Raw genomic sequence first — 21570 nt, forward strand, 5'->3', positions numbered from 1 at the left:
CACTCACAAGCATCTAATAATACTACCCCCTTCAACTGTTCCTTGAGTCCGTTCACCCATGGAAAACGGCCTGCACTCACAAGCAGGTTCCTATAGTCAATACATACATACATCATCATATGCATCAATACATAATCACAATCATGTTCATAACAGTCCATACACATATATATCCTCGTATACAAAAGTAGACCAGTATACATACATCACAATCAGGTCATATATTGTTGGTATTAAAAGAGAAAATCAAAGATACGCACCGGGGAATAGGCCATTTTTAATAATTATTAATACCAGCCAAGATCATACACACATATATATATATTAAATCACATACAATCAGATTAGAGATTACCTCTTGTAGCCTATCAAGTGTCCTCAAATCGTTTTGTATAAAATCAACAATCTTCCTATCTAAGTTTTGAAAGCTCACACCTTGATCTTCCAGACCAATCCTCAAACACACAAGGGCGTGTGTTGGCACGTAGGATTCAAAAGGTTTATTTATGGCTCTCTAGATGTCTCAACACAAGAGATCTAGAGAGGTTTGATAAAGAGAGTCTAATAGTCTATGAAAAATAATAACTTGAACATGTATCGCTTATTTCCATGTTTATAAAGATAATTAACAAAATTAATTAATCTTTATTTTATTAAAATAAATCCGATCAGTTATAACCTTATTTAATTATTCAAGTTAAATTATATTTAAAAAAGAATTATTAAATACAAATAAATAAATAAATAAATAAAATATTTGAAATTCAAAATTCAAATCATAAGGATATGAAATCCCTGTGTGTGACGCCACACTAACTGTACCGTGAGTGTGTCGACCACACCATTAAGGTTATTCCTAATTTTCTCATTTGTTTATTTAATTAATTTTTTAAACAATTTATTTATCCCAAAATAAATATCAGTTAATTCAAAATTAACTTTATCCTAAAATATCAGTTTTAAATAATGAAATAAATATCTTATTCTAAATAAGATAATGTTGACGTGGTTTTTCGCCAACGGTTGATTAAGAAATCTGTTATTAGAGATATTAGGATTTTTTGCTAAAGCATGATTGAACAAATGGAAGATATCACAAGCACTCACACTTTTACGTGGTTCAGTGGTTAAAGTCTACCTAGTCCACGAGAAAAATCTTATTAATCTCAAGAATCGACCCCTTTTTCCATCCATTCCCTAGTATTTATAGAGGGTTTTCCTGGACAACTTTGGGCAACCGCTCACATAAGTATGGTCAATAATAAATTAGGATAACCTCCCATTTTCATGGGATTTGATTGCTTATGGAATTTACATACGTTATCTCAGATAAATGTGTAAGAAAATCTAGGCACTAATGAGCGTATAAAAAATCTCCAAGTCTTTTGGGATCCTTATCTATGTGTCATGACCAGGTTTTCGCGAGCTGGTCACTTCCTTTGATCTGAATGCCTCAGAACTAACCTATCCCGTTATAGGTTAAGTTCAGTTTCAATGAAAGAGATTTGGCCATCATGCATCTTGAACTAGGTTGTTGACACAAGAGGCAATGTGAAGATTATCTGGTTGTCATAAGCTGTCAACTTGAACTCGAGCTTGTAACACCCCAAGTTGCTAATAAGGTTTAGGACCTTGATTAGCGTGCCTGGAGGGCAATAAGTGAATTAACATGATAATATGTGAATTTGAATGAATATGTAATTAGAATGCATGTTTAGGTGGTATAAATATGCATGGGGACCCCATTTGTATGTTAGGGGTAAATTGGTAATCTTAGCCCACTGAGGGCATAAATGTGTTAATGGTATTATGTGATTTGTACCACGTGGGTGTGGTGTTATTAATGTGATGCACGTGCCGAGATGGTCCTAGAGAGTTAGTTAACTCAAAAGTCACAACGTGATTTCATACCCGGCTCGGGAGGAGCCTAGGGGTACTTTGGGTAATTTTGTGAGTTGAGTTGAGAATTTGTGGTTAATGGTTATTGGTGATGGAGTAACCTAAGTAACCATTAGTAACTGCTGAGAGTAACAAGTTTAGATGGAAAAATGGTAGAATTGTAATATAGGTGAAAGGACAAGAGTGCCCTTGAGGTTTAGTTAGGAGAGGATAATTATGGGAGGATAGAATAGTAATTTGGCAGGGATTTAGATCACTTCAGCTGAGGAAAAAGGATCATTTACGTTATTTCACTTAGGCATGTTTTGTTTATGCTGAAAATCAGGAGAAACCTAGAGGAAAAGAGAAGAAAAGGAAGAAAGCTGAATTTGAAACCTAGGAGGAGGAATCAAGGTGGTTTGAAGTAATTAAAGCCAAGCAGGGATCAAGATTTGGTCAGAGGTAAGTTTCATCTCTGAAATTTCTGTGTTTAGTAAGTTTCTATAGAATTTAGGTTGAAATTGAAAGATGGTTTGTGGCTGGTTTGTTTGGGAATTCAGCTTGTGAAATTAGAAGGCTTAGCTTGGAGCTGGAAGCAAAGGAGCTTAAGGTTGAATTCTCCACTTAAGGTAAGGATTCTGTGCAATTATAAGGTTTATTTCTGTTATGGTTTAAGGAATTTGAAGTATGGTTTAGGTTTTGATCTAAGTTTCTAACTTTCTGGTTTGAACTGTTGAGGCATAGAACCAAAGTGTAATTTATGGGAGTGATTGTGTAATTGAGTTGGTTTATGATGTTTATAGGTTGTTAAATGGTTTATTTGGGGTTCTAAATTGATTTTGGGGTTTAGGTATGTGTTTGGGTTGAATTGGGAGTGTTTTGGCTCGGGGAAAATGCAGGGGAAAACCCAGATTTCTGGGTTCGCGAAGGAGCGTCGCGGCCCTATTCTTTGGCACCGCGGCGCGAGGCTGCTTCAGGGCTGGGGAATGCTCTCTGAATTGCTAGGCGCCGCAGCCCTCTAGGGAAGCGCCGCGGCGCTAGGCTATTTTTAGAATAAGGAATTTTGCAATTTTGAGCTTTTGCTCCGGGGGTTCGGGGGATGTTTCCGATGTATTGTTTTAGGAATTTGGGGATTCTGAGTGTGTGGGATTGGTCCTGGGAAGTGGTTTTGGATTGGTTAGTATTAAAGGATGTTTTATATGTGTTGTGACTAGGTCTTCGGAGAGGCTCGGGTTAGAGGACTGTGCTCGCGACCTTGGTGCATTGGAAAGCTCGAGATACAGGTAAGAAACTGTAGCACCCGTAGAGCAGGGCTTGGGCCCATAGTATTGTTGCAGGGCACGACCCTGGATTGTATCATTTCTAGTATGTAGCTTTAAATGAATGATATATATATATATTTGAATGTTACTTGAGAATGCTAAATGTGGTAATAGCAGTGTGAACGGCAAAAGGGCCGGGAACGGCGAAGGGCCGAGAACGGCAGTGGGGCCGGGAATACCACTTAGCACATGGAGTGCTTGTGGTTAGGGTGAGACCCCAATGGATACGTGGGATATCCTTACGGTGTAGACCGAGATCCTAGGCTTTGGTAACGCTTCTGGGACGGCATGGCCGTATATGTGCTTAAATCCTATGGACTGTCTGATTAGATATGAGTAATCTGCTATAGTGATTGTATGAAATGCATATATTGTGTGCTGTATGAGTTTTCTTGCTGGGCTTCGGCTCACGGGTGCTCTGTGTTGCAGGTAAGGGCAAAGAGAAAGTCAACCAGCCATGAGTACGGAGAGCGTGGGGGCCGCGCGTACATATTTGGCCTACCCGACCGCTTTGGTTAGGGGCATTTTTGGGAAATGGTTGTACTAAACTCTGTTTTTGTTAATTTTTCAACTGTAAATCTATTTTGAGTTGTAAATATTTTACAAACATCGTTTTGGGATCCCAAATGTTAAATTATTGGAACTTTTAGAGATTACAGCCTTGTCTTTTTGTTTAATCATACTTTTGTTCTAAAAACCTCGCTGAGCGAGTTAATTGCACATTTTAAACTCACTTAGTAATGGCTCTAAGGTAGTAGGGTGTTACAGAGCTGCTCACTCCAGAGTTAACTAGATATTCTGTCTGTATGCTTTCTCCATGCGCTTATCTGCCAGCTGTACCCTGTGCTGAGTGATTCAGTTCATAATTTTATTTTGGGGTACAACATTTTCCTCCTAAAGCTCCTACTCATGTATGACGTCACCTCTGACATGCACAATAGGGTTTTTAGGCTTATTTTATGTGAAATCGTGCCCACCCACTACTCAAGTGTGAAACACATGCCAGTCTGTAACAGGTACCTGTTCGTGTTTCAAGTAATGTGACAACTATCCAGACAATTTTTTTGCTGCCACATGGGTTATTTAATCTAGGCCCTTGGAACCCGTACTGGCTAAATCAGGCAGCCCATATTGGTTCTCGAAGTTTATGTAAAAATAGGAGAAACAGACCTGCACCTCACTGCCTTTGCATTAAAAAAATATCATTTTCTTTCTAAAAAAACCTTCAAAACCTTCGACATTCCCTCATTCTCTAAAAGCTTTCAAGCTACTATCTTTGGGGTTGTCATCACTTCCCTCGACCGAACATCCAATCTGTAAGTATCTCTATATCCAATTTAAATTTCATCTTCTTATTTTTCAATAGTTTTTGAAATTTTCCGGTATAATTTCTTACTTTGGTTATGTTCGAGTATAATATGGGTTTTCGTTAGGCCAAAAACAATAGTAATTGGTCTGATTATAAATAACGTGCATAAAGATTTGGGTAATTTTTGGGGTTTGAAAGAGGATCGTATGAGTATGTGTAAATATTTGAGAGTTTTAGGTTCAGTTCTAGGTAGTTTAAGGGTTATTATTTCTGGAGCGGTTTTGCATTAAACTGCTTTCCAAAAAGGTATTGGCTCTAACACACGGATCCCGAAGTATCAGGGGATTTCTTGAGTTTACAACGCATGATTACTAAATGTGCGTGGACACACGTGTTGTTGTAAGGATATCTTAGCTCATGTATATCTTAGGTCTAATAGACCGAATTCAAACCCTCAAGTCACCATACCTTTATCGTCGTAGCAAGGTTTTATCTTAGATCACCTATAACAGGCTGCTTTGTCGCCAGGTGAGCTAAATTATAGCCGATCATAAGAAGTCAGTTGCGAGCTCTTCTTCCCATAGTAAAAGTAAAGGTAGTCAAATTGCATCTGAGACCCCTATTCCCCACTTCGGCCCAGTAGTGGATAAGGAGATCGTAGTTGACCCCAATGCCTTTTATGAGACTGAGCGCATCGAATCTCGGATAAAGACTCAGGGCAAGGTTAATCAAATTTTTTTGAGTCACGGGATCAAGTTGGGGTCCGAGGGTCTTGTTGCCTGTCCTCCACTAGAAAGAGAGCGGACCTACACTCCACTTCAGGATGATTTCGGGCCTGGAGTGATGAGCATCTAAAGGTAGGTACTTTTCTCCCTTTTGACCAGTACTTCCAAGATTTTTTGAAGTATGTCGAATTGGCACCATTCCAACCTCTCCCCAATTCGTATCAGCTTTTGGCAAGGCTGAAATATCTATTCTTGAAGCACAAGTGGGAGGTTCCCACCCCCAATGATATTATGTATTTCTTTTGTCTCAAGACCAATCTAAAGTCAATGGGATGAGGTAATGGCTTCTACTACCTCACCAGATTCCCCAGCAAAGCCTCCATCATCGACCTCCAGCCACCCAAATGACTACAAGGACCAATTCTTTATGTCAAATGGGTTCAAGAACTGCACCGATCGATATTTCAACTGTCCTCGTAAGTTTCTCAGCTGCTTGAAATTTGTACTTGGATTCCTTTTCAATCATCTTTAAATATATTCTGATTAAGTTGTTACATTTTGCAGCCATATATAAGAGAACGGGCGGTCAAAAACCCTCAGAGGTCAATATGAGACACTAGCTTGTATTCCTACCAAGGAGAAGGAGTTCCGGTTGGTAGTTAATGATGCTACCATGGTGACCTGCAAATTGATCCGAAAAGACCATACACTTGCCTTCAGAGCTCGAGGTCCTCCCCCCGAACTTCCTCCTCCTCAATAACTCATCCCTGTCATTTAAGACATTGAAGAAGAGGAGGAGGTCACGCAGCTGGTGCACAAAAGAAAGCTCTTCGAAGATAAACAATATCCTGAACAAGGCTAAGCTGAATAGAGGGCAGCAGCCAGCACTTGAGGCCAAGGTAACCCAACAACTCATGAGTCGATATCTGATTGATCTGGACCTGAACATGACCTTCCTTCAATGTGTGGATCACTTTTTTGTATGCTATAACCATAGCTACCCCCGGTGTACGATAGTGGTAGAAAATACTCTTCATTTTAAATCCACCTTTTTTGAGGAATACGGTACAAACCATTTGTCGTGGCCTTCCCTCCGTTAGGGTGTTTTTTCCCCGAGTATTAGGTAGGCCGTACATGAGTCTAGTTCAGATGAGGAGCTTGAACCCTGTAGGTCCCAAATTGTAATAATATTAGAGTCCCCCCCCCCCCCCCCCCCCCGCCCCCTCTTCGGATAGTCCAAGAGTGAGAGATTCTACCCAGCCTAGTTCGTAATTCAGAACCGATCATAGTAGTTTCCTCCTCTACCTCGGAGGGTAGGATTCTTGTTTTATTATTTGCCTTGTATTACCCTGAGTAATCATTTCTTGGATCTGAATTTTCTGCTTGTCCTTTTGCAGGTGAAGATATGGACCTGGAGGGCGCTTTCATATCTTGTGGGGTCGGGACTGGACTTGTCATCATGAAGGCGAGAATATCAAAGAAAATCATCTTCAGAGGTGGAGTTGCCACCAGATCTCCTGCAAAGGATAAAGGTGCCAGATCCACTCAAAAACAATAGCAGACACAACCGCTAGCTTAGATAACTACAGTTACAATTCATGATGCTCCTCCTCAACCTCGCGAACCTGCTCCGATTCTTCAAGTTGTTCAGGGCGAAGCCTCATCTGTGCAACACCCAGTCAAACCAGTCAAGGTTTCAAGGATCCCAGAAGTGCTTTGAGGACCCTCCATTACATGGCGAACCACATGGTTGGTCATGCTAACCAAGAAAACATAAAGGACATGAGATCCATAGAGGAGCGTTCCCCAGGGGACGTCCTAGAATCAGCCTTCAGGATGAACCTGACTGTGAATTATCCATCTTCCTCCTATATAATTTCCCTTTTTGTTTTTACTTTTGCAAGCTAATCATGTCATGTGTTTTTCTTTTGCAATCTTGTTTAGCTCAAATCTGCGGCATTGCCTGATTCCGAGCTCAATGATATGATCTCAAGGCCGCCCTAGATGCATCCCAAGACAACAATGGAATAGCCAAGAACAAGGTTATTGAGGTGATCCAGCGATGAGACCAAGGTCGAAGTCAAAGCTATGGAGGATGCCAAGAAGGCAAAGCAAGATGCCAAGTAGGTGAAGCTGGATGTTGTCGAAGCAATGAATGCCCTGGAGGAGATGCTTTACCAGTGCTAGGCATACAACCAGGAAAGGGATTTCTCCTTTCTGGATGCAAATCTTTGGGGACCTTATCTTGATAAGTTCAAGAGCTAACTCTCGCAACAGCCCTCTGAAAATGTGGAGGCTTCTGGAGCTGCTGAGTGGGGTGACGATGATGTGACATCACAAGGGAAATTTACCGGAGCTCAGTGATGTTTATGGCACCCTCATCTCTTTTTTTTTTTTATATTGGTTTTTTGACATCCCTTGTAACTATGCTTTCACAAGCTAAAATAATTGCCTTAGTTCAAGGTTATTTATCCTCATGATATTCATATACATGTTTGGTACATGTTCATTACTTTATAATCTATTAGCACACTCGCAATCGTACGGGTTATCTTTAGATCAAGATCGATTTCTAAAGGCTTGACCAATTAATTATGGTCAATATCCTAGCTATACCAAGGAATTTGTCCGCCTAATAGTGTTATACCTGTTAGGAATCAGGTCTCGATCCTGGTTATATCCAGGAGTTTGTATCAGGCCTCGGGCCTGGTTATATCAAGGACTTTGTCTCCCTAATAGTGTTATACATGTTAGGAATTAGGCCTTGGACTTGGTTTTATCCAAGAGTTTGTCCGCCTAATAACTTTTAGGAATCAGGCCTCGGTTCTAGTTATATCAAGGAATTTCTAGTTGAATTATAGCTATTGATTCTTTGAATTTTCCTAACTTAGTTCATTTGAAATTTCTTTGAATTTTTCAAATTCTATGTTTCAAATTTTATCCAATCACACTAATTATTTTTAAAGACTCATCGAGGGTTAAATCCCCCCTAAGCAATCAGAGTTATGGATATTCTTGGTCGCTTTTACAAAATGAGTACGTGATACATCGTGAGAATAAGATAACCATGTAGCAATCCCGTGTCATTTAAATAGAATGGCTTTTGTAAATAAGGCTTACTCAGAAAAATACTGAAAACATCGAAAATTACAATGTCGTCCTATTAGTGATAGTATTTTAAAGATGTAGAGCATTCCAGGTCTGCGGTACCAACTCTCTACTTAACCGAGCTAGTTTGAATACTCCTTCACCTAAAATTTTCATGATCAAGTATGGTCCTTCCTAGTTCGGTACCAATACACAATCTTTAGGATCATTACTCCCCAAAAACACCTATTAAAGCACCATATCACCCAGTTCGAGTCTGCGTCCTTTTACCTTCGAGTTAAAGTAACGCTTAATTCTTTGTTGATAACAGGAGAGTTGTAATTGTGACTCTTCCCTCTGTTCTTCGTCTGAATCCAGAGATGCATTGAGAAATTTGTGGTTTTGAACTTTAACGAAGGTTTTGTGTCTATGTGTCATCACTAACGCTTCAATTAGGAGCATAGCCTCACTTCCAATGGTTAAAAAGAAGGGGGTGTGTCCCGTGGAGGTGCGATGTGAGGTCCTATAGGCCCAAAGTACTTGCTAGAGCTTTTAGGCCACAATCTCTTGGCCTCATCTAGTCTCTTCTTTAAACACGCCTTTAAGGTTTTACTCACAGCCTCGACCTGTCCATTAGCTTGCAAATACGCCACTGAAGATAAACTCTTGGCTATGTTGTACTTTTCACAAAAGTTTGTGAAAAGATCACTATCGAACTGAGTTCCATGATCAGACACGATCTTATTCGGGAGCCCAAAACGACATATGATGTTCTTCATGATGAAATCTAGGATTCTCTTAGAGGTTATGGTCGCAAGAGGCTCAACCTCAACCCACTTCGTAAAGTAGCCAATGGCGACAACTGCATAGCGAACTCCCATTTTTCCTGGTTTTTATGAACCAATTAGGTCGATCCTCCATACTACAAATGGCCAAGGAGATATCATGGTTAACTCCATGGGCGCTGCCTAAGAAATCGTTGCAAAGCATTAACACTTGTCGCATTTCTATACGTACGAGGAAGAATCTTTTTTTAGTGTCGGCCAAAAATTACCCTACCTCAATATCTTTAGAGCTAGGTGTTTCCCCCCAGCGTGGTCTCTTGTAGGATGGTTTCTGCTTCTTTACGCAGAACACACCACAGGAGGGGTAACGAATGCCCTTGTGTGTATAGAATTTCCTCAACCATAATATACCATGGGACTTGATATAACAATTTTCTTGCATCCTTTTGATCATTTGGTAGTTTACCAATTGTGAGGTATTCCACTGTGGGTGTTATTCAGGTCGGTTTTGTGCAATCACTCCAACCTCAGCTCGTTCTTCTGTTATGCTTGGTTGTTCTAAGAAATCTAATGCGACCACGTTTAATGCATCCGCTTCTTCGGTGGTGGCAAGTCGGGCTAAGGCATCACCATTGGAGTTCTACTCACGGGGTACCTGGTCAATGGAACAGAACTCAAACTCATACAACTCATCTTTAACCTTAGCTAGATAAGTCGCCATTTTGATACCTCAACCTTAATATTCCCCCAATATCTGATTAACAATGAGCTAAGAATCACTATAACACTGGATCGCCTTTGATTTTAGTTCCTTTGCCACTCGTAATCATGCCAATAGAGCTTTGTATTTTGCTTCATTGTTGGATTCTTCGAAACTGATTCTTAGGGTTGTAAGGAATCAATGTCCTTCAGGTGATCCATCAACAAAGAATTTCCACAACTCTTGCACTTGTTCTCACATTAGCTTGTCTTGTAAACCTGTGCATTCGGCCACAAAATTTTTGAGTGCATTACTCTTGATTGTTGTGTGTGGCATATACAATATCTCGAACTGGTTGAGTTCGATGGCCCACTCAAGAAAATTCCCTGATGTTTTAGGCTTTTGCAAGCCCTGCCTTAAAGGTTGATCGGTTATGACGAGGATGGTGTGGGACTAGAAATATAGCCTAAGTTTTCTTGAGGCCAAGATAAGGTAGAACGCAAGTTTTTCTATTAAAGGATATTTGAACTCAAGTTCGAGAAGCCTTTTACTCACGTAGTACACCGGTTTCTGCGTCTGATTTTCCTCTTGAACTAATACGGCGCTAAACAAATATTTTGTCACAGCTAGGTATAAGAGAAAACATTCTCGAACTACCAATTTTGATAGTATGGGGGGTTCAGCCAAGTGAGTTTTCAGATCCTAAAAGGTCTGCTCGCATTCTTCGGTCCTCTCAAATGTTTTGTTTCCTCTGAGAAAGTTGTAGAACAAGAGACACTTTTCAGTTGATTTTGAAACGAAGCGGTCTAGGGCCGCTACTTTCCTAGTTAGGGTTTGTACTTATTTACACGACCTAGGCAAGGGCATTTATAATAAGGACCTGATCTTCTCTGGGTTTTCCTCTATCCCCCTTATGTTGACTATGAAGCCCAAAAAATTTCCCGACGAAACCCCAAAGGTGCACTTCTAAGGGTTTTGCTTCATGTCATATTTCCTTAGCATGCCAAAACATTCTTCCAGGTCGGATACATGGTTACTGGCAGTCTTTGATTTAACAAGCATATCATCGACATACACTTCCATGTTTTTCCCGATTTGGTTAACGAACATTTTGTTGACTAGTCATTTATACATTGCACCAGCATTCTTCAGTCCGAATGGCATAACCTTGTATCAGTATAAGCTATGCTCGGTCATGAAGCTAGTGTGCTCTTGGTCTGTAGAATTCATTGTGATCTAGTTATATACAGAATATGCGTCCATGAACTATATGAGCTCATGACTGGTTGTTGCGTCTACCAATTGATCGATTCGAGGTAGTGGAAAACAGTCCTTAGGACAGGCCCTATTGAGGTTGGAGTAGTTAGTGCAAGTTATCCACTTTCCATTGGGTTTTGGGAACAAAACAGGGTTAGCAATCTAGGTCAGATATTTTGCAACTCTGATGAATCCACACTTAAGTAAGCGAGCTACTTCTTCTTCTAAAGCTTATGATCACTCCTTCCCCAAAAGCCTTCATTTTTGTACCTTTGCAGGTACATTCCTGTCCAGATTCAGAGTATGCATTATGGCATTCTGGATGATTTCCACCATATCTTCATGTGACTAAGCGAAGACGTCCAGGTTATTTCTCAAAAACTCGACCAGCTCCTTCTTCCTTTCAGTTACCACCCTTGAAGGTACTTCTGGGTCATTATTGATTTCCATGAGCACTTCAAATGCTTTGAGCTCAGACCTATCTTTTCCTAATCTTGGATCAATGTCATCTTCCTGGGCGACCACGTTACATTCTTTTTGAGGTTGTTCTGCCCATGTGAAATTTCCATTACCCGAGGATCCTCTCCTCCCTCAATAACGACCATTGCTTGCTACCCGAGTTTTGATTTTCCCTTCATGGAAAGCTTATAGCATTTGTTGGCAATGAGATGATCTCCTCTTATAGTACATATACCTGAGGTCGAGGGGATCGAGGTGATAGCCTCAATAGTCATTAGTGCGGCTGGACAATCGATTACGACGAACTTGAGAATTTTAGAAATAGCTCATGTATCATCCCTTAGCATAACTACAAGTCTGATCATCCCTATGGCTAATGTTCCTTCTCATAAGAATTCGTATAGGGTCATCAAGGTCACCTTAAGATCGGTTATAGACAACCCATCTTTTCTAGGGTGGACTTGAATAACACATTTACAGAACTCCCATTATCAACCAATATCCTTTGTACTCTTCGATTGGCGAGATGCATGGTTATCACTAGCTGATCATTATGTGGGAACTAGATGTGGCTAGTGTCCTCTTCTATGAAAATGATTGGTTGTTTCCTCAACCACTGTTGTTTTGATAACTTTTGCTTCAGAATAAATTCAGTACCATTGTGGGTTTTTAGCTCCTGTATGTTCCTTTTTTGGACCCCATTACTCATCCCCGACAAATGGGGTCCTCTGACGATAGTTGTTATATCCTCTCCTTCTATTGGAAGGGGGACGATTTGGTTGCCCTAATTTGTTTGAGCCCGGGGTTGGCCAACCAGATTTTGTGGAACTGGATGAACATTTTGCCCGGCTGGCTGATTGGGAACTACTCGGTTTCGGGCATAATGGGCTAACAATCCAGCCTGAATGAGAGTCTCAATCTCGTCCTTTAGCTGATGGAAACCATCAATATAATGGTCGATGTCGTTGTGATATTAGCAGAGTTTAGCAGGGTGTCTCTTTGCCCACTGGTGCCTCAAAGGCTATGGTTTCTTCTATGGAAGGCAATTAGAGTTTGCCTGAAAATTATGCTCTAGCATATCATTCAAGTCAGTATAGGTGGTGTAGATGGGCTTGAAATTTTCTCTAAGCTTGTTCTTTTTGGTTTGATTCTGGTCACCCTCACCAGTCCCCAACCGTTTATTGTTTCCCACCTAGTTATTCTTGGTAGCGGGTTGAGTTGTAGTTGCAACATCCGCCACCGCTCCAGCGGGCTAAATAGGGGTCTAGCTGGTTCCTACGACAGCAGGTCACGCCTCGTCCATATTTATCCATTCCTGAGCCTGAGCTACGAATTTATCTACACACTCTACTCCTTTTCGCTAGAGTTCTTGCCATAAATCACCTCTTACTGTGATCCTTGTCCTCATTGCCATGAGCTTGGAGATATCATCAACATCCCTAGCTCGTGTTGTTGCATTGGTGAACCGTTTAAGATATGCCTTCAGGGACTCACCAGGTTGTTGTTTTATGTTAGCCAGTGAATCGGCCTCAACACGAGCTTCCTTCAAAGCTCGGAACTTTCTCTTAAATTGAGAAGATATTTTCTTCCACGATGTGATTCAATGTTTTTAATTCTTGTTGAACCACATCTGGCCGGTCTAGTCAAAGTTTTAGAGAACAAGACACATCTTAAGTCGAACCCAATGTTGTAGGCTGTCATTAATGTCTTGAACATCCTGAGGTGATTGGACAGGTCAGTGTTTTTGTCATATGCGAGCACGGTTGGCATCCTAATGCCAATAAGATACAGAGCTGTCACAAGTTTTGGAGCAAAAGGCTCGAGCTCCTCATCGAAATCATAATCATCGACTCATTTTCCAAATAGGAGTCTCTTCATCTGTTCTTCCATTAAGGCCAGCCGCTTGAGGGTTGGATCCTTGGCACTTAGGTTATTTGGGAGCTGATTATCAGCCCCCATTCTGTTGTACACATTACATGGGTTATTTTCCCTCCAAGCTTGAGCTCGGTTAGGTGGGACATTCCCATTGTCGTATAAGATAGATGGATCTCCCCTGTGCTTCGTATAACTCAAATCATCATGGCGAACTGGATACCCTCTTTGTGAATTTAGATGATAGCATAGGTCAGGATGTGGCTCAGAACGAAGACTTTGTGCGGAGCTCAAGTGATTCCTCAGGTCGCTCTCATGTTTGCCTCCACGCTGGCTCTCCATCCAATAACTTCCATTTACAAAGCTTACAGCTCGGGGTTGGGATCAAGGACCTGGATTATTAGCACGAGATCGTGGGATATAAATGTCGTCTGAGGGAGGAGGATTTCTCCTGCAATTTTCTCAATCTAGAGTGTTCCTTTGTGGGCGAGGTGTCATTGGATGTTGAACAGGTGATGGCGGATGTTGAACCGGTGATGGCAGATGTCCAATTGGCGAAGCTATCCTTATTCAATCTGGACACTATATTATCTCGCCCTTAGTATGCTCTAACTTCCCATGTTGGAGGCAGTGTCGGTTCATTTCTCTGTGTCGGAGGCTTTGGCCATGGCACAGATGGATTTGCTGGGATGTCTCGTCTTCTCGAATCGGTTCTAGGTTTCCCTATTGGGACGAATTGAATACTCCCTGGGATTTGTTCAGAAGGCACGAATCTCAGGGTTGCAGTTTGAACAAATTGACTAAGATTGGGTCGATTATTCCTGTGGGAACGATGGGACCCACTTTTCCTTTTTCCAATGTTAACATTGGTTGTAGGAGGGGATAATCGAACCAAGATCTCCTCAATCTGCTTGTTAACCTTAGCGAGATGGCTTCTTAACTGGGAATTTTCCATTTCAATGGCCTTCTGATATCCCAGATGAGGATTTGGTGGGCGTGATGCTGAGCTCCCAGCGTCGTCTTGGCCCAAATATTGCTTTCTGGGACGATGTTGATCAATTGAGCCTTCTCCACGGGGGACAGCGGCACGGTGCACCTCCTGATCATCAGGTTGTTCCATCTCGTTGTCACGCATAGACCGGGTGACCACCATGGTGATTTTTGGGTGAAACTTGCGTGGGGGATTAAGTTCTAATAAGCTCTCAATGAAAGCACCAATCGATTGATGAGGTTTTTTGCAAATAGTGGATTGAGAAATCCGACAATAGAGATATCAGGCTTTTTTGCTAAACCATGATTGAACAAATGAAAGATATCACAAACACTCACACTTTTACGTGGTTCAGTGGTTCAAATCTACCTAGTCCACGGGACAATCTTACTAATCTCTTTAGGGCTCTGGGTGAAATTGTTCCTTACAATTTAAGCAGAGTATTTCTATATCAAGAGACGGCCCCTTTTTCTATCCATTCCTCTGGTATTTATAGAGGGTTTTCCTGAATAGATTTGGGTAACCGCGTACATAAATATGGTAAATAATAAATTCAAATAACCTCCCATTTACATAGGGATATGATTTCCTATAAAATTTACATCTGTTGTTTAGGGTAATAAACATGTAATAATATCTGGGTATTAATGAGCATATATGGAATCTCTGATTCTTTTGGGATCCTTCACTATGCATCATGACCGAGCTTCCACGAGCTTGTCACTTCCTTTGAGCTGAATGCCTCAGAACTAACCGATCATGATACAGGTTAAGTTCAGTTTCGAAGAAGGTGATCTAGCCATCATTCATCTCAAACTAGGTTGTCAGCGCAAGAGGCAATTTTAAGATTATCTAGTTTTCGTAAGCTTTCAAGTTGAACTCGAGCTGCTCACTCCAGAGTTAACTAGATATTCTATCTGTGCGCTTTCTCCAGACGCTTATCTGGCAGTTGTACCCCATGCTGAGTGATTCAGTTCGTATTTCCCTTTTGCGATAGAACAGATAATTATTAAATTATCTTTATATATAAATCCAAACAAGATTAATATTTATTTTAACCTATAGTTTTTCAAAATAAAATCTATATAATTAAATAATTAATTAATTCATAATTAATCAATTGCCCATAACTATGACATAGTTATTTCATTGACATGGAAAATTAATTCCTTTGTAATTAAGTCCTTCACTCTACAAATCTTTCTTTTGACATCCTTACCATTGTCAGTGTAGAACAAAGGTGATATGGGGACCATGGACCTATAATACGAAGCTCCAATAAACCAGCTTATTAATTAAACTCTTTAATCCAATAATCTTATGTATTAATTCCATAGTTACTCCACTCTAAGTATGGAATTGCACTCTAAGTATTTATAGATTATATTTACAAAGTTTTCTCTTGTAGTCCATTGATATAATCAATAATTATAGTTCTCTCCTCCATTTATTGGGTCGTTAATTAGAGTTTGTCACGATTATCATTTTACCCTTCTAATTACCTCTTGATCCTTAAGTACCATTAATTCACTAGCAAATAATTAATCTATAATCAAACTATAGATTTGAGCTCCATAACTATTTAGTTCAAGAATTAACCCTTAAGGGAACCAATTTTCGATTCGTTAGGAAAGTATGGATTCGATTTTTGTAATTTATGTTCCCATCTGTTATCCCCAAAATTTGAAAATGATGATGTGGCAATAGAAATGGCAAGTGGCAAGGAATGGTTGGGTGACCTGGCTTAGAAGTAACCCAGTGCATCAATGAAGAATTTTGACTGGCTTGAGAAGTGTCATGACCGACCAGTCATGACCTTGCCAACCCAGTCATGACCTTGTCCGACCAGTCATGACCTTGCCTGCCCAGGAGTGACCTTGCCTGCCCAGGAGTGACCTTGCCTGCCCAGGAATGACCTTGTCTGCCCAGGAGTGACCTTGCCTGCCCAGGAATGACCTTGTCTGACCAGTCATGACCTTGTCTGCCCAGGAGTGACCTTGTTTGCCCAGGCATGACCTTGCCTGCCCAGGCATGAACTTTGCCGATCGGTCATGCACATGTCCGACCAGCTAAGTGCATGTCCGACCAGCTAAGTGCATGTCTGCCCAACTAAGTGCATGTCTACCTAGCTAAGTGCATGACTGCCCAGAAAAGAAGCTTGTCTACCCAGGAATGACCTTGTCTGCCCAGGCATGACCTTGCCTGCCCAGGCATGAACTTGGCCGATCGGTCATGCACATGTCCGACCAGCTAATGTAGAGTCCAAGAACTTTACTTAGCTAATTATTTAGTAGTATTATAGTATGTATAGTATTATCTTTGTTACTGTGGATTTTTGGTTCAGACCGGGAATTATTTGGACACTCATAGTAGTACTTATAGATTTTCTAAGTTTAACCTATAGTTTAAGAATATTAAGTTTAACCTAAGGTTGATTAATATGACTGATATTAAGGATTATATTTATTATACTATAAGGTTTAGATATCAACCAATAGGATTTTAAGCACATGTTATGAATGGTGATTAAGGATTAAGTATTTTTTAGGATTAAATTTAATAAGGAGTAAAGTTTGAATGTTATAGGGTCAGTCAGTAGCTTTGAATACGTTGAAGACTTAGTCAAGGCTGTTTACTCCATTCAAACTTAGCTAAAAATGTGTAATTTCGTGTTTAAATATTCAGCATGTGCCGATATATCGCAGCTATAGGGGGCGATATATCGCAGCACGTAGATACGGAAAACACAAGACGATGCACAATGGCCTCGGGCATACTAGCCCAGGCGATATATCGCCTACAGGGGGCGATATATCGCCTCCTCCAGCATAAATTCAAACACTTTTGAATTCTTTTCCTTTGACCCATTCAAACTCCTCCATAAGTCCAGCATCTTTTGAACGAGTCTTCAGCCTCTGTTGAACGATTATTCAAATGATTTTCACCTAAAAAGCCATTATTTTTATTCAAGTAAAATCAAGATACTTTCATTCCCAAACTCTATAAATAGGACCTAGTACCCAGCCATTATTCACCTTTTGCTCTAAGTTCAGAAGCTGCTAGTGTTAAGTGAGTGTGAGAGTGTAAACACCTGGTTTGGGAAAATCATAAGCTTAAACATCATAAGCTTATCAAACACTTTGGGAAGTGAGGTTCTATAGTATTTCGGTTGAGGTGTAGATTGGTCTTTCAAGTCTTTGAGGTAAACCCAAAACTCTAGTTCATTTGTTTTAAGTTATTTTCCCTTCTCTTAATCTTCTATTCAGTCTCCTAACCCCATTTTATTTTGGTTAGGAAATCTAAGCTCTTGAGCACATAAGTTTTGGTAAGTATAACTTTCAATGGTTTAGTCTTTCCATCCCTTTCATTTCATCTCCTTTCTTCTTTAGACTCACTCTTTCTAATGGTTATTAGGAGTGTTCCAAAAGGTCCTAACTCAGTCCACATATCCCGGTAACTTTGGTAAGGAAAATAGGCTAGAATCTATATGTTTATGTTTATGTTATCTTATGTGTTATGTTATGAAACATGCTATAAATATGTTATGAATGTGTATGTTTGTAGGCTTGGGCTTATGCCCTATTTGACTAACAAGACCCCAAAAAGATTATGGGCATATGCCTACTTAGCTAGTAGGACCCCACTAATCTCATGGGCATAAGCTTGTTTAGTCTATGGGACCCCAAGTAATAATGGCCATTATAATAAGTGTATTAAGTGTTATGATATGTCTATACGTTTATTACGAAATTTATGTGTATGACTATGTGTTAGATTTTCCTTGCTGGGCATTAGGCTCATTCCTTTCTGTTTTATGTGCAGGAAAATAAGCTTTAGAGGCGGTAAGATTCGTGACGCTTAGAGGATGTGTATTGATGGTGAATGGAGTCAAGGGGGTCGAGCGTTATTCGATTCGAGGATGTAGTCTTGTTTATGTTTTTATGGTTTTACATGTATTTTCCGCATTTTCTTTGTAACTCTTTTCACTTTAAGTTATTTTTGTTTTAAAGACAATGGGTACCCATATCCTACTCATTTTTATGAAAGTAACCTTTGTTTCTACAAGTTTATAATAAATTATGGTATTTTCGCAAATGTATGTTTTAGTAAGAATTTGTATGTATAGTTCGATAATGGTCCAAGAGTCTAGATTAGTGGGTCATTACACTTAACTGGTGAATCAAAAGATCCAATAAACACAAACATGAGTTCATGAATACTCAGGATTTAGACTGGTCTTCAAACGATCATCTATTATGATAAGAATAAAATCATTATGTCAAATGGAAAGTTTATAATGATAATTAATTCTTATCGGTCCTGTCATATATAATCTCTATTATATACAGCACCTTTACTAAGATGTCTATCCACATCAGTAATCTGAATCTAGATCACTTGCATCTCGTATGCTTAGTAAACCACACTAGTAACCATTCATTAAAGATTCCTTACTCTAATATGTTATTGACTATTTTATTCATTATATATGATCTTAATTCTCTCGTACTACTACAAGATCATATTCTCATGAATGAATAAGGAATTTTCTTGATATTATCATATAGTTAATTCAAACAATAATTATAATATTCAACTATAATAACATTGTTCTTTTGATTTAATTCAATAAAATGTCACTACATGCTTTTAGAGCATTAATCCTAAGAATCCTCTTGCCCTCAAAGCAAGTGAGCCATCTCCCTTAATCCCATGTCGCATACATGACCCATAAACGACTTTGCAGGAAGTGTCTTGGTAAACGGGTCAGCCAGGTTTTGTTTTGACACTATCTTCATAATAGTGACATCACCTCGGTGTACAATCTCTCTAGCAAGATATTAATTTCTTTCTATATACTTTCCTCTCTTGTGCCCTCTTGGTTCCTTGGAGTTAACTACTACTCCACTGTTATCACAGTATAGGATTAGTGGCTTATCCATATCTGGGACTACTTCCATATCAGTGTAGAACTTTTTCAACCAAACCACCTCCTTAGCCATTTCACAAGCCGCTATGTATTTGGCTTCCATGGTTTGTTTAATACTCCTCCAGATTACAACTCCTCCACAAAAAGTGAACACTGACCCAGATGTCGACTTATGACTTTCTTTGTCTGATTGGAAATCAGAATCAGTGTATCCAGTAGGGTTCAACTCACCCCTAAATATACAAGCATATAATCTCTTGTTCTCCTAAATATACAAGCATATACAAGCAGGTCTTGTACACAACATGGCATTCATTAGACTCCCAATACTTTCTCATATCATCTTCCTCCTGAGGTGTCTTAAGACACTGTTCCATGGAGAGAGTAATTCCATGTCTGGTCGGTAACTGGCCATTCTTGGAATTTTCCATAGAGAATCTTTCAAGCACCTTATCGATATAATTAGCCTGAGAAAGTGCCAAGAGCTTGTTCTTCCAATCCCTTAAGATTTGGATTCCCAAAACATAGCTCGCCTCACCCAAATCTTTCATTTGAAACTTTTCGACTAACCACTTTTTCACGCTTGACAATGTCTCTACATTGTTGCCAATGAGGAGAATGTCATCCACGTAAAGAACTAGGAAAACTACTACTTTTCCTTTGATGTATTTGCACACACATGCTTCATCGGCATTGTGTTTGAACCATATGTTTTAATTGTTTCATCAAAGGTGATATTCCATGGTCTAGATGCTTGCTTTAATCCATAAATGGATTTCAACAACTTACACACCTTTTGATCTTCCCCATTCTTGATGAACCCTTCTTGTTGTACCATATAGATACTTTCATCAAGATAGCCATTCAGAAAGGTTTTCTTGACATCCATTTGACATATCTCATAGTCATAGGTGGCAGCTATGAATAAAAGGATGTGAATGGATTTAAGCATGGCCACAGAAGGAAATGTTTCTTCATAATCAATACCTTCTCTCTAAGTGTAGCCTTTGGCTACTATCCTTTCTTTGAAAGTCTCCATTTTCCCATCTACACCTCTTTTCTTTTTGTATATCCATTTGCACCCATTGGGCCTGACATCTTCGAGTGGATCTAATAGTTCCCAGACAGAGTTGGAATACTTAGATTCCATTTCTTGGTTCGTGGCTTCTTGTCATTTTTCCTTTTTAGGATCATCCATTGCCTCTTTGAAGGTTAATGGATTATCCTGGTTTGTATCAAAAACAAGGACATGTGCCTCATGTTCGTAGTGAATATGTTGTCAGACAATCCTCCCACTACGACCTTGCACTACAGGAAAAAATGCTTTTAATAACACCAAAAATGTGTTATCAAAACATACCATAACACTTTTTGATGTGTTAAGACCGACTATGTTATCGTAGGTCAGGGTACTTTACATAACACTTTATCATTGTTATACAGATGTGTTATTATACTGTCAACGATAACACACTTTCTGTGTTATTTTAATAAATAGATAAGTGTTTAATTATATTATTTATAGTCGATTATATAACACATTTCAATACTTATAAATTTATGTTATACTACACTTTAGTATAACACATTTTTTGTGTTATATTACACATTAGTATAACACATATTTTGTGTTATATAATGAAGTTTGCATAACAAAATTCTTTACTTATAAAAAGTGTTATTGTAATAGATATTATAACACATTTTTCATATTATTTTAATATTTAGATAAGTTTAATTTCTCATTATATATTCATTTATATAACACTAATTTATTCTATTATATTTTTATTTTTTATTTATATAATTAAAATTAATTTTCTAATATATACTGACATCATCAAATGAACTTGATTTTCAAATAACAAAAAGTAAAAACATTCAACATTGTATTAACAATCCACAAATTAGTTTAAAGCATTCAACATTGTATTAACAATCCACAAATTAGTTTAAAACATTCAACACTGTCATCAACGACAAAATGTTCTTTAAATATTCAAGTAGTCTTAAATATTCAACATATTCTACTACTTTCATCACAAAATATTCTACAGCTGCCCAACACAAAGCCTTAAAAATTAAGTAACCTTTTCTATTTCGCTTGTCACATCTGCAAAAATAAACAAAGAACTATTTTATTGTTATTATCTAGCATCACAAATTACTTCAAGAAAAATGCTATGGAAATTATTTCCAAGAGAGGACACCACATACAGAATAACGAATTCACAACTACACCAAAGCAAACAAAG

This window comes from Humulus lupulus, chromosome 7 (assembly GCF_963169125.1).
Source record: "Humulus lupulus chromosome 7, drHumLupu1.1, whole genome shotgun sequence".
NCBI lineage: Eukaryota > Viridiplantae > Streptophyta > Magnoliopsida > Rosales > Cannabaceae > Humulus > Humulus lupulus.